The 18,422-nt window shown below is 40.7% G+C and overlaps 1 long non-coding RNA gene across 1 annotated transcript in view; it reads right to left on the bottom strand.

Annotated features, from left to right (window-relative positions):
- Nucleotides 1–18,422, bottom strand: part of LOC127569709 (uncharacterized) — a 424,238-nt gene that overhangs the window by 386,102 nt on the left and 19,714 nt on the right. Inside the window, exon 2 of the long non-coding RNA XR_007956232.1 lies at nucleotides 8,146–8,182. This is a non-coding gene — a long non-coding RNA (uncharacterized LOC127569709). The remainder of the gene's footprint in view (nucleotides 1–8,145; nucleotides 8,183–18,422) is intronic.

Below are 18,422 nucleotides of genomic sequence, written 5' to 3'. Positions count from 1 at the left end.
CTGGGTCAGTCACAAGTTAGGGATCATGCTGTGACAGAGAGACAGAAGTAATTTCTATTCCTTCAATAGTCTGTCAATCTCACCAATTACACTATTAGTAACTCCCTGGATTCCAGTAGGATTTCCACCCATACCTTTAATCTAGCCTGGCAATCTTGGTTCCCAGGTCATTCATACTACAGAATACATTATTAGGATTCCCATTGGCAAGTGAAACCACTAATACAAAGGAGCATACCAAAAGAGACTACTGCAGCCTTACAGGAGACAAGAGGAGACAACCTTTTTTTTTATTCAAAAAGCAGCCTCTACTGCAGCCTTACAGGAGACATTTTTTATTCAAAAAAGTATCACTCCAGTCTGGATCAGTTTCCCCTCGAACCCAGTTAAGAACAAAACTTTACGAATTGGGTGCTGATTCAGAGTTGGACAAAGGGGAGAGGCATTCTTCCCTAACCCCAAGGTCTTTACTGAGGCCTTATGCAGGTAGATTGCAACTCGAGCTCAACCTTTGATTCCAAAGTACTATGCCATAGCCAGTTGCACTGGGATTTCATTTGATGGCAGGTTCCCAACAATCAGAGCCACTTGGAACCATAGAACAGTACAGCACAATACAGGCCCTTTGGCCCACCACGTTGTGCCGACCTTTAAACCACACCTAAGACTATCTAACCCCTTCCTCCCACATATCCCCCTATTTTAAATTCCTCCATATGCTTATCTAACAATCTCTTGAATTTGACCAACGTACCCGTCTCCACCACCACCCCAGGCAGCGCATTCCATGCCCCAACCACTCTGGATGAAAAACCTTCCTCTGATATCTCCCTTGAACTTCCCACCCATTACTTTAAAGCCATGCCCTCTTGTATTGAGCATTGGTGCCCTAGGAAAGAGGCACTGGCTGTCTGCTCAATCTATTCCTCTCAATATCTTGTACACCTCTATCATGTCTCCCCTCAACCTCCTTCTCTCCAAAGAGTAAAGCCCTAGCTCCCTTAATCTCTCCTCAAGAGACTAAGAGTCTCTCCTCCTTGTTGCTCAAGAAACCTCCACAATAACTGCTTACCAGGCACATATTGATACTAATGTCCCTCAGGAAGTCCAAACCTAGACCATACTACTACCACTACCACCACCAGCCCCACGCCCCCACTGCCACATACAAAAAAAAATTCACTTGTTTGAAAAAATGGTTTTCTGTTTAAAAGAGCCAAGGCAAAAAAGGTATCCCTACTCTATGGGGGCGAGCTGAAAAGATTCTGAATTAGCGGGTATTGAGCAGGCTACAGCAAGCTGACCACCATTGATGTAGCCCTAATTTCACAGATGACTGCTTGTTAATTATCCAGAGTCACTGCATCCTATTGCCCTCCCCCTATACATCTTCAACTTTGGCAGGTAGCATCCTTCTACTTTTGCCTTTACACACCTTCAACATCACAAATTTTCACCACAAAATCTATACTTGTCAACCACAATTTCCCCAACTCATTTTGCTGAGGTTTATTGCCTCTCACCCAACACCAGCAAAACACAATGACATTGAAGTTTCACATTTGATAGATTGGCCAAGTAGCAGAACAGCTAAATGAGCAAGAGAGACAGAAATAACTTGCTTATTTCCACCTTGCACAATTTGAATCAGGCAGAAGATACTGATGTGCGGTCTGATGAAGGAGCTGCTGCTGTTCTGGTTATTTAATTACACTTGTGATGTTTAATCACACATACAGATTCCTTGCAAATTTCTGCTGACAATTGTTTGATGAAGAATTAGTGTGAAGAAGGCACTCTGGATTTAGTTTTGTTTTAAAAAGCATGGGCTTCACAGGGTGACAGATGGTCCTTAGGGTCCCCTCACTGGATGGGTCACAGCCTGCCAAGCAGAGAATGAGTTGAGGTTTTTTTTTTATAAAAAAGGAAACAAAGTTCCAACACTGCCACCAGTATTGCACAGGTCATCCTGGCCAGCATGCAGGTTAGTGCCCAGATATCACTAAAGTGACAGCAGGTCAAATCTGACTGTTGTGCTGAAGCCTTTAGTACTGACTGCACTTAAACAGCAGCATTTGGAAATTAAAGCCCATTAATTCAGGAGGAGATTTTTTAAGAGCTTGTATTTTATTGTCCCAGTGTGTCTAAAAATAATGGGAGACAGAAATCAGCAATGTAATCAAGTAATTTGCAGTTTATAAGCAGGCCTGCCAGCATGCTGTTAATTCTGTAGCTAGTCCGGCAGTAGACCAACCTTTACTGCGTCTGGTTGCCTAGCAGTGGTGTCAATCTTTTATTTAAATACACGCTGCACCTCGAGTTTAAAATAAAAGAGAGTGGTCAGAGGTGAGCAAAGTCCATCTCTCATTGCTCCACCCCACCACCAATCTCCATGCATGGATTTCTGATCTTAACTGACCCACTGGAGCAAGGAATAGGTGAAAATTATTCTGTGACCACCAAAAATAAAACACTAGAGACATTCCAGTCAAACCTTCACACTTGCTGTGAAAATAATTGGCAATGTCCTTGAAAGTGAATGGTGCAAAGGCTTTAACAGCTTCATTGCTGCCCTGCAGTCTCCTGCCAACACATTCTGTCTGCAGTCAGGAAGCATCCAACAGCATGGAATGGCAGACTGAAACTCAATTGAGAGGTGTCTCAAAGTAGGCACATCCCTATCAGCCTACTGCCTTGCTCAAAAATAAAACTTTTGGAATCAAAGGCATACAAGGACAGCTGCTGTGTTAGTAATAGTGGCCATAATACATGTAGAACCATAAGCACCCAGATATAAAAGAGTACAGATGGACACCCAGCAGCAATCCAATGCACTTCCTCCCTCTACCTAGGTAGGGCAGATGGTTAGGAAGGTCTTGAAAAATGTGCATGTACTGGGAAGGCATCATCCATACATGTGAAAAGCACTGGTTAAACGGCAAAATAGACCAGAATAACTACTGAAGTAGGAATAACAATTGAGCCAGTGAAATTCCTCAGAGTGCTAAAAGAACAGGGGGAGTTGCAAGAAATTTTTACTGAATTGTTTAGGAACAATGAGCCAACACCAGTTATCCTCTTTTGCAGTTTTGCCTTTTGCGAGAACTTCTTGCATTTTCAGATAGTTTGGGGTAGGGGTGGAAAGATGTGTACATCCCATCAATAGAGTACTCTCATGTACACAGACTCTAGGTGCCCCATTATCTGGGGCCCAAAGTATTCCATTATTAGCTGAAGGGCAGTTTTACAATATTAAAAACACACACCATGTGTTTGTAGACTCAAGTTTTAGACAGGATCCAAGAAATTTCAGAAAAGGAAATAGAGCACATTATCCAGATTGTATCATTCAAAGATTGATTGTGGCAACTTAGCAAGGCTTTTTCAACAGTACTTCCAAAAACCAATTTCCTAAAGTTTCAAGAGGAGTAGGTACATGAGAATAGCAGCATCTCCAAGTCTATGTTTTCTTGTTCTGGACCTTCACAGTTCATTCACTGTGACTTGTTCAGAATCCTGGAACACCCTATTCAATTACTCTGTGGGAATGCCTTCAGCAAAATGACCTGGACTGGTTAAAGCTAGTTAGTTCAATACCAGTTTGCCAAGGGCAACAATGATGGTTTGACCATTATAGTGACTTCATAACCTGTGCAAAAAGATACTAAAACCTTGAGGGGGGAAAAAGAAAAATCAGTAGCCATTAAGTTGGCATATCCATTCAAGAAAACAAATTCAAAGAGGTGCATCTGATTTTCTTTTATCACAATTCCAAGCATTTCAGATTAATAACATATTCATCTAGTCCTTGAGATTTTCCAACGTTGTTGACATTACGAGCTCTGCCAACCCTTTTTCTTTGGTTTTTTTTTAAAAAAGTTTTTTTATTCACTACCTTCTGTGAATTATTAATCAGAAATGCATGTTCAAAAAGCTCTACTCAGGAAGGAACAAGCACAATAATGTACTTCTTTATACTACAGAGCACACTTGAGATGTAGGGATGCATACTACATTGCTAGTAATGATATATGGGTGAGAAAAATGGAATAATTGTATTCAATAACAGTGCAAGTGACAATGCTGAATCTTCTACATTTAAAAATAGAATCTCAAAGCAACATCATGTTAATGTGAGTCCATCCTGTAGAATTTCAGATATACAAATTGAAGAGCTCAGCAACTAAAACCAAATCACCTGGCTTATTCTCCTAACAATTTATTCTGCACTGAATAAAGTGCAATTTCACTCCACCCAAGGTGCTACTATATTTTGACCAGCATGTGTTTTCATACTGAAGAAAATTCAGCTGAAAATAAATCAGATCTAAAATATTACATTTTAATTGGACATCAAAATGCCAAGCCCAAAAATATACAAGTATTAGGTTCATCTTGTACAAGACAAAAGACAACTATACACTTCATGTGCAGTACAGTACTGTGAAGGAATGGGCAACAGTGCAGAAGACACCATGGCATAGGAAGGAAGGAAGGAAGGATTAAACTAGTCACCATCTGCACTCTGTTCAAATACAATGCAGAAACATTAAGGGTAAATTTAATGAGAGTTTGTGTTCAAGATGCCAGTGAAAGATTGATTGCTCATTATATACTTTACTGATATAATTAGATTTCCATTCAGATCAATAGAACAGAAAATTAGACTACGTTTTTAAATGATGAATTAACAGTGATCCCACCTGAAGGTGCACCTTCAGCTACACAAGATAGAATTACATGAGTTGCATGAAGACCATGGGGTGCAATGCAAAAATGCATACACCCAGTGCAGTACAAAACTGTGTAAAAAAAAGCATAAGGTACAGGTACAGTACAGCACTAAATGCTTTAATTATGCAATGCTCAGTGTACAATTCAATAACTTGGTTTCACAGGGTGCAATTGGACAAAACTATATGAAGTACTGAACAAGGCACAATGCAGAAGAAAAAGTGATGCAGGAGTATCTTGTTCTGGAAAATACAGGTAAATGTTTAAAGCAGCTCAACTACATACAGAGTGAAAACCAATACAAAAGATATGCAGAGGAGAGAATGAAGTATTACATACAGCACCATAAAGACAGGCAGTGTGGCATTCAACATTGTACAAAAACAATGCAGATAACAAGGTGCAGAGTGGTATTGCACCACGTAGTGTTTTGTTGGCCTGAGATGTTATACAGTGTACTCATACTCTAAAGTATATACACAGTATGTAATAGCTCTACAGAACAGTGCAAGATAAACTATGGTGTGTTGTAGGTTAAGTGGTGCACAAGATGCAGGGTTAGATTGTACAATCTTAAGTTAATGCACTTAACAATGACAGTTTCTGCAAGACACCAAGATGATCCCCCACCCTCACATTTAAAGATGATTCAATTAATTCAAGGTTAAACTTAAGCATCCATTTCCATAAAGTGCTCGAGGAAGTCAGACCAACCGCAAATACGTAGTGCATTTCTTACAGGAGGAGAAACAAAATGAAAACGCTATCTGTTCTGTTTCTGCTGTGGAGATTAAATGAACCTTTAAGTGTTGTATCATTTGGGATGTCCAACTCACCTATAGCCAACAGTCAAAAGGTGTTACAAGGCATTGACATTAATCATACACTTATCAGTGATATTTCAGATGAAACACTTGTTACATAGCATAGCATGAACAGCGATGCAACAAAAAGTTTAGTGAACAGTGCTGGTCTTACAATGTCACTCATCTTAGTTCCAGCTTTCAATTCTGGAATTCAAGTTGAAAAGTAGAGTTTGACAATCAGCATGCAGTTATGGATAAAGTGTTTTATACCCTTTGCCTGTGCCAAGGGAATAGGACACATTTTCATTCCACAGTTTGCATCAGTCCTTCTAGTCAGCATTACAGCATAGCAAGTCGAGCTGCTGCTTCTCAACTTAAGCAACCTAGGTTCAATCTGGCACTGTCTATGCAGTCTGAATATTCTCCGTGTTTCCCCTGGGTGCTGTTTTCCACCCAGGTCCCAAAGATGTTCAATAGGTTAAATGCTCCTAATGTAGATAAGTGGTAGGATGGGAGTCGCATTGATGGGAATATGGGAGAATAGGTCAAATGAGATTACTGATAGCCAGCATGGGCTTTAAAAAAAAAAGGGGAGAAGAAGCTGTACAGCATAATGAAGAAATGAGATTTCTCACGCTAATACTGCAATTATTGTTATGCACTGGCTTAATGCTGCCTGGAATATTCCTCCATCCTCCACTACCTTACCCTCCCCCAATAGGGGAGTAGTAAAGGGACTTCTGAAATAGTCAAGGAGCAAAAGGAATGTTGTGGAAACCACTCTGAAACCAGAGGGATCCTGGACTGAGAGATGCTGTGCCAAAAGCATGGCTGAGGATATTTCAGAGGACTGGCTTCTATGATTTCTCATCCAAGACTCGCTCACTTCTTTCATGCCCTCCTAACACCTACTTTTGACAAGGTTTTTACTCATCCTCATAGGCAAGCTTGCTGTTGAATTTTGGCTAATATGCTCCCATGAATTTTCTTGGTATGTTTTATTATAATAAAAAGGTGCTATACAGATTTAATACTGAAATCAGATTTAAAACTCAGCATTCCAAGTCACTTGGGATGGTGACTCGAAACGACTATTTCGAACACGACTGCCATAATTCACTCCTTAGCACTCCACACCAGCTACTGGTACCCACTATGGGAAAACCCAGGCTCCTGCAGTGAATGCCACACAGAAATGTGATAAAGCTTCCAGTGTGCTTAATTATGGTGGTATGGGCAGGGGCAAAGCAATTTCAATCCACTAAATTATTCCAAAAGGTCATTGTTTGTCGTTATTCTTTATCCAACAGATTCATCATTTTCATAAATCATGTGAAAATCCTTCATCTTTATTTAATTTGATTTCATGAACAAAATCCTCAGAAGCTCAAGTGGAACCAAAGTCCTAACAGGCATATTAATCAAGCCAGTTGCAAAAAAATGCATCAGATAAAATATTTAATGGTGAACTGAAATCATATTATATTTATAATTTAATAAAGTAATAATCTAAATTCATCAGTGAATAATTTAGTTCACTGTGTATAGTGTTCACTCAATTGGGCTGCAATGGATTGTTGTGCCAGTTTTCTTCAGGAGAACAAATTGTTATTTTTTCCTCTGTTGATGCCATAAAGAATCCTATCCAAAAAGTGTGCATGCATCTGGTTTGTTGCAGTGATGCTCCAAGCTGGCATGCCAGGTGTGTTTAAGGACGTGCAGCAGATGTTAATACACACCTGGTTAAAAATGTATTGGACATGTCAAGGAAATGGCAGTTACTTTTTATAAAGTCCCAAAATACTTAATTCTGGGCCTTATTTTTTTTTCCCAGTTCTAAATCAAAATTAAATTGCCTTGTGAAATATGCGACAGCGTGATCAGAATTAGTCACAATGTTGACTCAATGCAGCATCCTCAACAATGTAATAAAATGGAAATAAGTGGTGTGCTGCAACTTCACATTCTCATGGTCGTTATCCACAGTGCAATTTCACCAATCTGCCAAATACATACAATCAAAACAGCTGTAATCTCACTGTCAGTGATGTTACTTCAATACCAAATTCATTCCGTGATCAGCCCCATTATTAAAATTAAGTTGCTCAAAGATACACTAATTCAGGGCCAAAATCTGGACTAATGCTTTTAACATTTGCCATTCCTTTGGTGTGATCTTTGAGGTTAAAATCATCTTCCCTGGGTAAATTGTTGGGGATTTTTAAGGGCATTGCAAATTAAAATCTCTCCACTGTGGATTAATGTAATAGCTTCTCTACTGTTGAGGAGATCAGTTAGTCGCACTGTACAATTGTCTTTTCAATTAATTGTATGTGTCTTTTATTCTATCAAACATATTCTCTTTCACTGCACCATTTGGACAACCTCCTTTGTGGAGTTATTAGCACTTGCAAAAAACAATTGCCTTATATTTAGATTGTATTCTTTATCCCCCTTCCTAGGCAGAGCATGCCATTTTTCCTGAAGGACAAGCAGGTGACTTGATCTTTGGTCTCCGAATACAGCTTGGCAAGTGACTCCTTGGAAACAGGAGCATTTACCAAAGACAAAAATAGATCAGAGAATTCCACAAGAAACAAATTACCTTGTGCTGTTCATGTTCAATTCTGATTCTTCACTGCCTACAAACCAGAAGAAAAAAATGTTACCAAATTATTCTTGACAATGTTGATCAAAAGCTTGACATGCATACAACTGAGCAGATTAGAACTCATCTGTGTTTATGATTTCGGGCATTAGAGTGGGACACTGATAGCAAACATCTAGCCACGTTGGACAATGTCACCTGTGCATTTTTGAGCTTCATCCAGCCTGTTTGAAGGTCAATGTCGCACCATTTTTGTGATGGATCTTCAATGATCGCTTCTAAGTACGCACCTTGTACAGAGGCTGCACGTGCTGTTCTCAGTAGTTACTACAAAAGTAATAAGCTCTTTTTGCACACAGTATTCCTTGTAATGCATGGGAAATTGTGTGCGCAGCACTTGCACCTGTTGTGCCTCCTTCACTTGTTAATCACTTGGAAAAGCATCAAAGCAAGGCATAAAATGCATGTCACCAAAAAGAGCAAAAGTCAATTTCTTGAGCTCCTTGAGGAATAAGGTCAGTACTAGTCAATGGAATTCCTTGTTGCCTTTTCATCCACTGTTGGCAAAAAAACTCCCAAGTACACATACATTTGAGGCCTCATGAAACTAACCGATTGAGCAATCCCATTTCTGTGAACACATAGCAAAGCAACAGAAATGAAGCGGGAACAGATTTTGGTAAACTTTTGGTCGAACTCAAAATCAAATCATTCAGATGGTTGTCCATTCATCTTACCATGCCCATGCCATTTGTCAACATCCATTATCTTCTCATTTTCCAACCCTTTCAAGATCACTGAAATTTTATCCAATTCCAGTTAAACTGCCATGATTGACCATTTTTATTACCCTCTGGCATTAAAGCATTCCATATCCTAGTAGTCTTTAAATTCCAACCATTTCTTCAAACCTTCATGTCTTAAAATTTAAATTGATAATTGGTTTATTGTCACATATACTAAGGGGCTAGTACAGTGGGATAGAAGCTATCCTCGAGTCTGGTGGTATGTGCTTTTAGGCTTTTGCATCTTCTGATTTTTAGGTGGGGGAGGGCGAAGGAAGAGAGAGAAAGAGAATGTCTAATGTCTGGGGTGGGTTGGGTCTTTGATTATGTTGGTTGCTCGTGGTGGTAAGGGTGAGGAGCTTCAAGTTCTTGGCCATCAACATCTCAGGGGACCTATCTTGGGCCCAACTCATTTTTGCAATCGTGAAGGCAGAATGCCAGTGACTCTACTTCATTAGGAGTTTGAGGAGATTCGGTCCGTCACCAAAGACTCAAATTTCTGTAGATGTGCAGTGATGAGCATTCTGACTGGTTGATTCACAGCTTGGTATGGAGACTCCAATACACAGGATCACAAGAGGCTTCAGGAAAGTTATAGACTCAGCCAGTTCCATCATATGCACAACCTTGTGTTCTATCTAAACCCTTCACTTTAAAGATGTTTCCTCTTGGACATCTTCTGTAGGGAGAACAGTCCCAACTTCTCTGGTCTTTAGCCAATCTCTCATTACAGAGCCTGAGTCCTTGTAAAGTGAGTTGCCCTTAATGGGACACATGGTCAAATTAATGAGTTTAACATAAAGCCTGACTGCTTGTATTTGTAAAACCTTTTATGTGATCTGTCCTACCATTTTCAAATTTCCCAGGTCTTTTTTTGTTATTTTACATCTATACTTTGTAGGCCCACCTCATTTTTCTAAATAATACATTTGCACTAAAATATCATCTGCAGTGTGTCCACCCATCCCACAACAAGTCTACAATTAATTGATCTCTGTTACCATTCTATATATTACACAAATTTTATTTGGTTTCACCACTGAGTTAATGTTAGCTGGGCAAGCAAGTGCATTCCTACAAATGAAATAAAACAAGTCAGTTTATCTTTTGAGTTAGCACGTTTGTTCTTTCTGAATGAGGCTGCATTGTCAGTCAAGTCGTGAAGTAATTTACTTACAAGTTCAGCCAGAGTACTGGTGATCCCTGCACTACCAGTGTTTAGACCGTTACAGAATTCACAAAGCACTACCCAAAAATTTGAGCTATGGAATAAGATTCTCTCTCAGAATTTGTGAAATAATGCAAAACCAATTATTCAACTCTTGATGCATAAGCAGATGGCATAGCTTTGCATTACAGGAAGGATGTGGAAGTGTTGGAAAGGGGGAAAGGGGGAAAGGGTGCAGAGGAGATTTACCAGGGTGCTGCCTGGTTTAGAGAGTATGCATTATGAAGAGAGACTAAGGGGGCTAGGGCTTTACTCTTTGGAGAGGAGGAGGAGGATGAGAGGGGACATGATAGAGGTGTACAAAATATTAAGAGGAATAAAAGTAGACAGCCAGTGCCTCTTTCCCAGGGCACCAAAGCTCAATACAAGAGGGCATGGCTTTAAAGTAATAGGGAGAGGTTCAAGGGAGATATCAGAGGAAGGTTTTTTTTTTACCCAGAGTGTGGTTGGGGCATGGAATGTGCTGCCTGGGGTAGTGGAGGCAGGTACATTGGTCAAACTCAAGAGGTTGCTAGATAAGCATATGGAGGAATTTAAAATAGAGGGACATGTGAGGGGGTGGGGGAAAAGGGGTTAGATAGCTTTTAGGTGAGGTTTAAAGGTTGGCACAACATTGTGGGCTGAAGGGCCTGTATTGTGCTATACTTTTTATGATTCTATGAAACCCTTCCCACCAGAGGACATCTTCATGAGGCTGTACCTCAAGGCGGCAGCATCCATCACCAAGGACCCTCATCATCTAGGACATGCCCTCTTCTCATTACTACCATCAAGGAGGTAGTAAAGGAGCCTGAAGACCCACACTCAATTCAGAAGCATCTTCCCCTCCACCAGCAGGTTTCTGAATGGTCCATGAACACAGATGGGTTATTTTTCCTGCACTTTGTTTTAAACAGTAATTTTTTGTCTTTGTACTGCACTGCTGCAGCAAAACAAATTTCACATCATACAAATCTGTGATGATAATAATAAATAAATCTGATTCCAATTTACTGAGGCAGTGAGAAGTGTTGACAGAGTCCATGGAGGGAAGGCTGGTTTCTGTGAGGTGTCCACAACTCAGCTTCTTGTAGTCTTGGGTAGAACAGTTGCCATACCAAGCCGTGATGCATCGATAGAAATTGGCGAGGATCAATTTAGTGTTTTTAATGGTTCATTCTCTCCACTCTTTTCCATTTTTTTTTAAAAGCTTTAGTTCTGCAAAGCTTCAAGATTGTCATTAAATTTACATCTTGTCATCCCTGGTATTACCCAGGTGTATTTGTTTTGCATCCTCCATGGCTTTAATCTACATTGTGTAATAAGGTGCCCAGTGCTCCAGTTGCAGCCAACCAAAATGGTGCATTGTTTACAGTTTTCCTTAATTCAATGCTACAAGTAGCCAATTCAAATTTTAGTTGTCCTGTGAGAGACACACGGACAGTTGCTGTCATCACTGATCCATGTATATGGAATCTTTAGTAGCAACACAACCTGATCTCCAGCATAATAAAGCTTATTTATAGGTCTTTTAGCCAGTGAAATTGCACAAAAGACACCTTTCATGTGCCATGCACAACAACAATCTCAGTTACCAATAGACAAATAATAGAAAGTATTGTATGCTTGACAATGTCTGATAACAGATGTGAAGTAATGAGAAAAGCCTCACGGCAGAACTGTTCAATAACATTTGTTTTATTTTGCTTCTTAAATTAACAACCAAACACTATTCTATTGTGCATACACATGTACCCCTCTCATTAGCAGCAATAAAATAAAAACCTCAAATTTGGCAGTGCAGCAGACAAAGATGCTGCTTCACAGCTCCAATGACCCAGGCTTGATCCTGGCTTCCAGTACTGACTGGGTGGGGTTTGCATATTCTCCTTGTGACTGTGTACATTTCCTCCAGTGCTTTATTCCCATGTCCCAATGTGTGGGTTGGCAGATTAATTGGTTATTGTAAATTGCCCCTCGTGTGTGGGCGAGTGGTAAGGGGAAGGTAGAATTGATGAGAACATTGAGAGAATAAAATGAGATCAGTGTAAACACATTTGATCGTTGGTATGGATTTGGTGGGTCAAAGGCCTAGTTCTGTGCTGTACAATTAATCAACTCATTTCTCCAAATCTGGACCATCTTAACAAGCAGCAAACCCCTTTTTGTCCCCAAGGATGGCAGGAATCCCACACTTGTCTTGTTAAGTTGCCCATCAGGTTGGGCACGACTTGCTTCCCTTACAGTTCTGCAGGTTCTGAAGCAGTATGTCCTTTGTGGGATCCACAGACCCTGACACACAGGGTATGTGCAGCTCTGTAGTGCAAATCAGTGCATTGTGCACTCCATCCGCACACAACCTCTGCATGCACTGTGTTTTAGAATTGGGGCTCTCCTGGAGATTCTCTGCCAGCTTGATCTTTATTGGTTAGGATTCCCACAAATCAATGTATAGTCAAAGTTAAAGGAGAATTTGAGGATGCCCATGAGGCAATTTCTGTCCTCGTGGGGACTGCTTCCCAGTGCACAAGTGGAAGTGCACATTATAGGCATCTGGTGTCAGGCATGTGGATGAAATAGGAGCAGCCAGAGCCAACCGAGCATGATCAGAACCTCAAAAGCTGGAGGGGTTGTCCAGGTAAGAACACATGGAAGTACCTCTCAGCAACAGAGATGATATAGCCTACCACCAGTTTGCCAGACCCTTCAACTCCCCAAGTAAACTAAGAATATATGCTTTGCACAGGAGTAGGCCACCCTGACTTCAAGCCTGCCCCACCATTCAATATCATGGCTGATCTACCTTCATCTTCATCTCCTCTTCTGTGCCAGTTTCCCTTAAACTCTAATTCCCTTACTTTTCAAATGCATCAACCTCCAAACAAGGTTTCACGACAGGCTTGAAAAACGAGCGTTCCGCTTGAACTTTTGTGAAGTGGTAATCTTGTGTAAATAAACTAGGTTATGCCTTGGGTACCAAGGTATTTAATTTTCAGGGTCCTTTTTACAAGGATAGTTTGTAAATACCTTAAGTTTGTTCGCTCACTGATTTCTGACAATTACACAAAGATGCAACATTGCTGCCTGAAGAACGTAATATTACTAACAGCAACTTTGTAGTTTCTGCACTTACTGCAGACTCCAGAAGATGCAGTCAGATTTCCTTCTTTATAGCAGTCCTGGCCTCACCCTTACTTCTCACTAAAGATTCCAAGCCATCAATTTCAGAAGAAACTGACAGTTGGACAACATTCCAGATAAATCATTGGACAAAGGATTTTAGTGTCACAGGGTAACTTGTCCTGCAGGCGGTTTGTGCAACACTCTGGCAGATATCAAAATCTGGAACTGGAAACTAAATTCATGCATGCATCAAAAGCAACAACCATGAATGCCTTTAAAAAATTTAAACTTTGCTTCAGGTCTTTGGGTTTACCCAAACTGCTTTGCGCAAGTGGGTTGTGCAGAGCTTATGACATTTCTTTTAGCAGCTCACAAAATTAACCCAAAGTTTTCAGTGCAGACCCCAAGCTTTCAGAGGTCCAGAAGGCATTCCAGTGTTAACAGTCTGGAGAGTAGAATGAAGAAATAATACATCAAAACATATTTGCTTATATCCAGACAAAAACACCCAGAGGAACCACTACTCAAAAACCTCACGGGATACAGCTTCTTGACTTTGCTTTTCAAAGCACATGTTTCAAAAAACTAAGTTTGATAAAATAAGGATGTGAAGAAAGCAAGTCTCAGATGGCAGAAGCCAAAAGATCCACACAACACCTGCTGCAGGATGGATTAAGGGTACGTGTACAAGACAAACTCTCAACATCTTAAAGTGATCCAGAATTGAAAGCAGCACATCTGAAATAACAAATGCAACGATGACATGAAAGGAAAAATAAGAAAAATGAGCTTGAACCAAAGAATATGGCTAAAAAGCATAAAATTGAGGTTCTTGAGGAAAAGAAAGCACAAAAGAGAATCAAAATCATTATCAATTCACAAAGTCTGAGTAAAAACAGACCAAAAAATTAACACCATTAACAATTGGCATACATGCTGTCACAACACTACAGGTCAAATATACAAGGGCTTCATCCAGAAATAAAAAGAGTATAATTCTTTCCAAGCTATTATTGTCGGTCTAATCATGGATGGTGACATCAATATTAACACCCTAAATATCCAAAAATTAAATTTTACTTTAAATCTTTGAAGGTTTAGAAGTTAAAGCAAATCCTCTGCCGTAAGACTTTAATGTATAACATTTGAGAATGCACTGCTTTCGGACACTTGACTTTATAGAGATCAGGTGATGTTGTTTGAAAGGCACCATTGCTTTCCTATTCCCAAATCAGTACAACAATATTAGCATCTCACTAATTATGAAATCTTGAAATACTTGGTGCATGAAGTGGCCATTCAGACCACAGTAGGTGCACTCCTTTTGCAAGTAAAACTATTTCTTTGTAACAACATATCACATGCAGTGATTTTTTTTTCCTCCCACTGGACAATCCTACAGAATGGTTATTAGGGATAGTCAGCATGGCTTTGTCAAGGGCAGGTCCTGCCTTACGAGCCTGATTGAATTTTTTTTGAGGATGTGACCAAACATCGATGAAAGGAGAGCAGTAGGTGTAGCGTATATGGATTTCAGCAAGGCATTTGATAAGGTACCCCATGCAAGGCTTATTGAGAAAGTAAGGAGGCACGGGATCCAAGGGGACATTGCAATATGGATCCAGAACTGGCTGACCCACAGAAGGCAAAGAGTGGTTGTTGAAGGGTGATATTCTGCATGGAGGTCGGTGACCAGTGGTGTACCTCAGGGATCTGTTCTGGGACCCTTATTCTTTGTGATTTTATAAATGACCTGGATGAGGAAGTGGAGGGGTGGGTTAGTAAGTTTGCAGATGACACAAAGGTTGGAGGTGTTGTGGATAGTATGGAGGGCTGTCAGAGGTTACAGCGGGACATAGATAGGATGCAAAGCTGGGCTGAGAAGTGGCAGATGCAGTTCAAGCCAGATAAGTGTGAAGTGGTTCACTTTGGTAGGTCAAATATGATGGCAGAGTATAGTCTTAATGGTAGGACTCTTGGCAGTGTGGAGGATCAGAGGGATCTTGGGGTCCGAGTCCATAGGACGCTCAAAGTGGGTGTGCAGGTTGACTCTGTGGTTAAGAAGGCATACGGTGTATTGTCCTTCATCAATCGTGGAATTGAATTTAGGAGCCGAGAGGTAATGTTGCAGCTATATAGGACCCTGGTCAGACCCCACTTGGAGTCTTGTGCTCAGTTCTGGTCACCTCACTACAGGAAGGACGTGGAAGCTATAGCGAGGGTGCAGAGGAGATTTACAAGGATACTGCCTGGATGAGGAACATGCTTTATGAAAACGGGTTGAGGGAACTCGGCCTCTTCTCCTTGGAGCGACGCAGGACGAGGGGGGACCTGATAGAGGTGTAGAAGATGATGAGAGGCATTGATCGGGTAGATAGTCAGAGGCCTTTTCCCAGGGCTGAAATGATTGCCACAAGAGGACATAGGTTTAAAGTGCTGGGGAGTAGGTATAGAGATGTCAGAGGAAAGTTTTTTTACTCAGAGAGTGGTGAGTGCGTGGAATGGGCTTCCAGCAACAGTGGTGGAGGCAGATACGATAGGGTCTTTCAAGAGACTGTTGGATAGGTACATGGAGCTGAGAAAAATAGAGGGCTATGGGTAAGCCTAGTAATTTCTAGGGTAGGGACACGCTCGGCACAGCTTTCTGGGCCGAAGGGTCTGAATTGTGCTGTAGGTTTTCTATGTTTCTAATGGTTGTTCATGCTTGGTTTAGCATTTAGTGAGGTTATTCGTTACCTTACCATTTTCTGTAGCTTAAAGTGTCTTATCTCAAATTAGTGACACTTGCTTGACTCACTCTTAGCGACCTAAATTTCGTCACAGGTTACCAGTCGTCTTGGTCTGAAGAATTCCTGCAAATGTTGCTCTTTATATATTTTTGACATTTCTTAATTAGTCAGCATGAACATTTTGATTTTCCAAAAAGCAAGCCTTTGTCAGGACAAAAAGCAAGCCCATTTCTCCACTAATTTTCTCTAACCTACTGTCAGCACATTTCCATTAACATCTCCCAGATTCCACCACTTACCTAAACGTTAGATGCACTTTACAGTGGACAATTAACCTACCAACCCACACATCTTTGGCATGTGCCACAGGGTTACAGTTCATTGATACAAGTGATAGTATTTCTGGTTGGACAGACCATCTTTTACAAAGTGCAGTAATTAACCATCAACACGTCACCATTAACACAAATCAGTGACTTTTACAGTAGGGTAACTACTGCTACCACACTGCTACAGAACCAGGCAATCAAAATACTATTTTATTCATCATTTTAAAATGGCTTGCAATGAATGGCTGCAAATCTAACATGGAGAAAAGTTGTACTGATAGAGCCACAATCAACTGTGATCAAAAAAACAAATCCGAAATGTTTTGTCACTGGCAGGTCAAGTGAACTACCAAATCTAATAACTATTCTGACTTGTGGTCATCATGACATTACCGAATTGCCATTCTTTCTGAAATCCAGTTCCAATGAAGCCAACATTCAACCTGAATAGATTGCTACATTGCACATTTAAGCACAGAGGATAAATGCCCCCCCCCCCCCCCCAAGTATTTCCACTTCTCTTTTCAAGTTACCGAAAAAACAACAGTTAAACCATACCAGAAAGATAGAGGACCACAGATGCTGGAATCTGGATGGAAAACACGACGATGCTGGAGACCTCACTCTTTTTTTTCCCCCTCTTTACCTTTGACCCATCCCCCAGTGGATCTGCTCTCCCCCTCCTCCCCCGCACCTGCCTATCACTATTTCTTACCTGCATCTACCTATCACCACCTTGTGCCCACGCAGTCTCCCCTCTTTTGTCCACCTATCACTGCTCTGCTTTTCCCTCCTATATATCGGGCTTCCCCTTCACCCATCTTCAGTCCTGAAGGGTCCTGACCCGAAACATTGACCACCTGCTTTTCTCCACAGATGCTGCCTGGCCTGCTGAGTTCCTCCAGCATCATAGTGTTTTTCATTCAGTTAAACTACATCACCAAGTTATTCTTGCCAATAATGCACATGGACATTTCACAACAAGACTTCCAATTATCCTTCTGCCTATCACCACTAATAGGCACCAGGAAGGAGATGAATAGGATCCAAGAGGGGTGGAAAGTAAGGGTTGAGCATTCTGCTCCCTACAATAAGAATTGTTTGCAGCACAAAATGCTGGAGGAACTCAGCAGATCAAATAGCATTTAAAGAGGGAAATGGATAGTCAATATTTCAGGTCAAGGCCCTTCTTCAGGGCTGAAGGGCCTCGACCCGAAATGTTGACTGTCCATTTCCCTCCATAGATGCTGCCTGACCTGCCGAGATCCACCAGCATTTTGTGTTGCTCCAGATTTCCAGCATCTGCACTCTCGTGTCTACAACAAGATGTGTTTCAGGTGATTCCATGGATAGAGAATTGTTTGAGTTAAATAAGAATAAGTAGGAGGTAATACAACATTGTTGTATTAACAATGATAGATGTTGTTAATATTAATATGTTGTTAATATTGTTGTTGTATTAACAACATAGATGCTGGCTGACCTGCTGAGTTCCTCCAGCATTTTGTTATTACCAAGCTCGATTCCCATGCAAACTGTGAAGGATCAACATTGCTATTTGCTTTTAGCCAGGGATTTGACTGCATTTTGATACTCAATTTTGAGTTTAATAGATTAAATTTTATTGTATGTTGTTTTCAATATTTAAATTGCATTTAATTTTTATGGTTTTTGAATACTCTGAATGTCTATCAGAAACATTCAATGTTTGACAGTCAGCTAAACCGGGAGGCTGAGTCTTGCAGTCAGCAATTTTCCCCAGGGTGGAGAGGGGGGAGTGGGGGGAAGGAAGTGCAGATAAAAACTGCAGACACTGGAAGCCCAAAATAAAAACCAGCCCCAAAACATCATTTCTTTCCAGAGATGCTGTCAGACCTGATAAGTGCTTCCTTCATTTTGCTGTTTTTATTATGGGAAGGTGTTGTGCTGTTAAATAACCTGGAAGTGGCAAGAATCTATGCCCAAGAAGAATGCACAACTCTTTACTATACATCATTGACCACAATTTACTAATGAATGCATCAATGAGGTGGTGGGCTGTCAGTTCTTATAGGGATACTGCTGATCACAGGCAATGTCTCTACAGATAATCCCAAGTGAT

Source organism: Pristis pectinata, chromosome 4 (genome assembly GCF_009764475.1).
Source record: "Pristis pectinata isolate sPriPec2 chromosome 4, sPriPec2.1.pri, whole genome shotgun sequence".
Lineage (NCBI taxonomy): Eukaryota > Metazoa > Chordata > Chondrichthyes > Rhinopristiformes > Pristidae > Pristis > Pristis pectinata.
The sequence above is the reverse complement of the archived record's forward strand: the minus strand, read 5'-3'. Positions and strand labels throughout refer to the sequence as shown.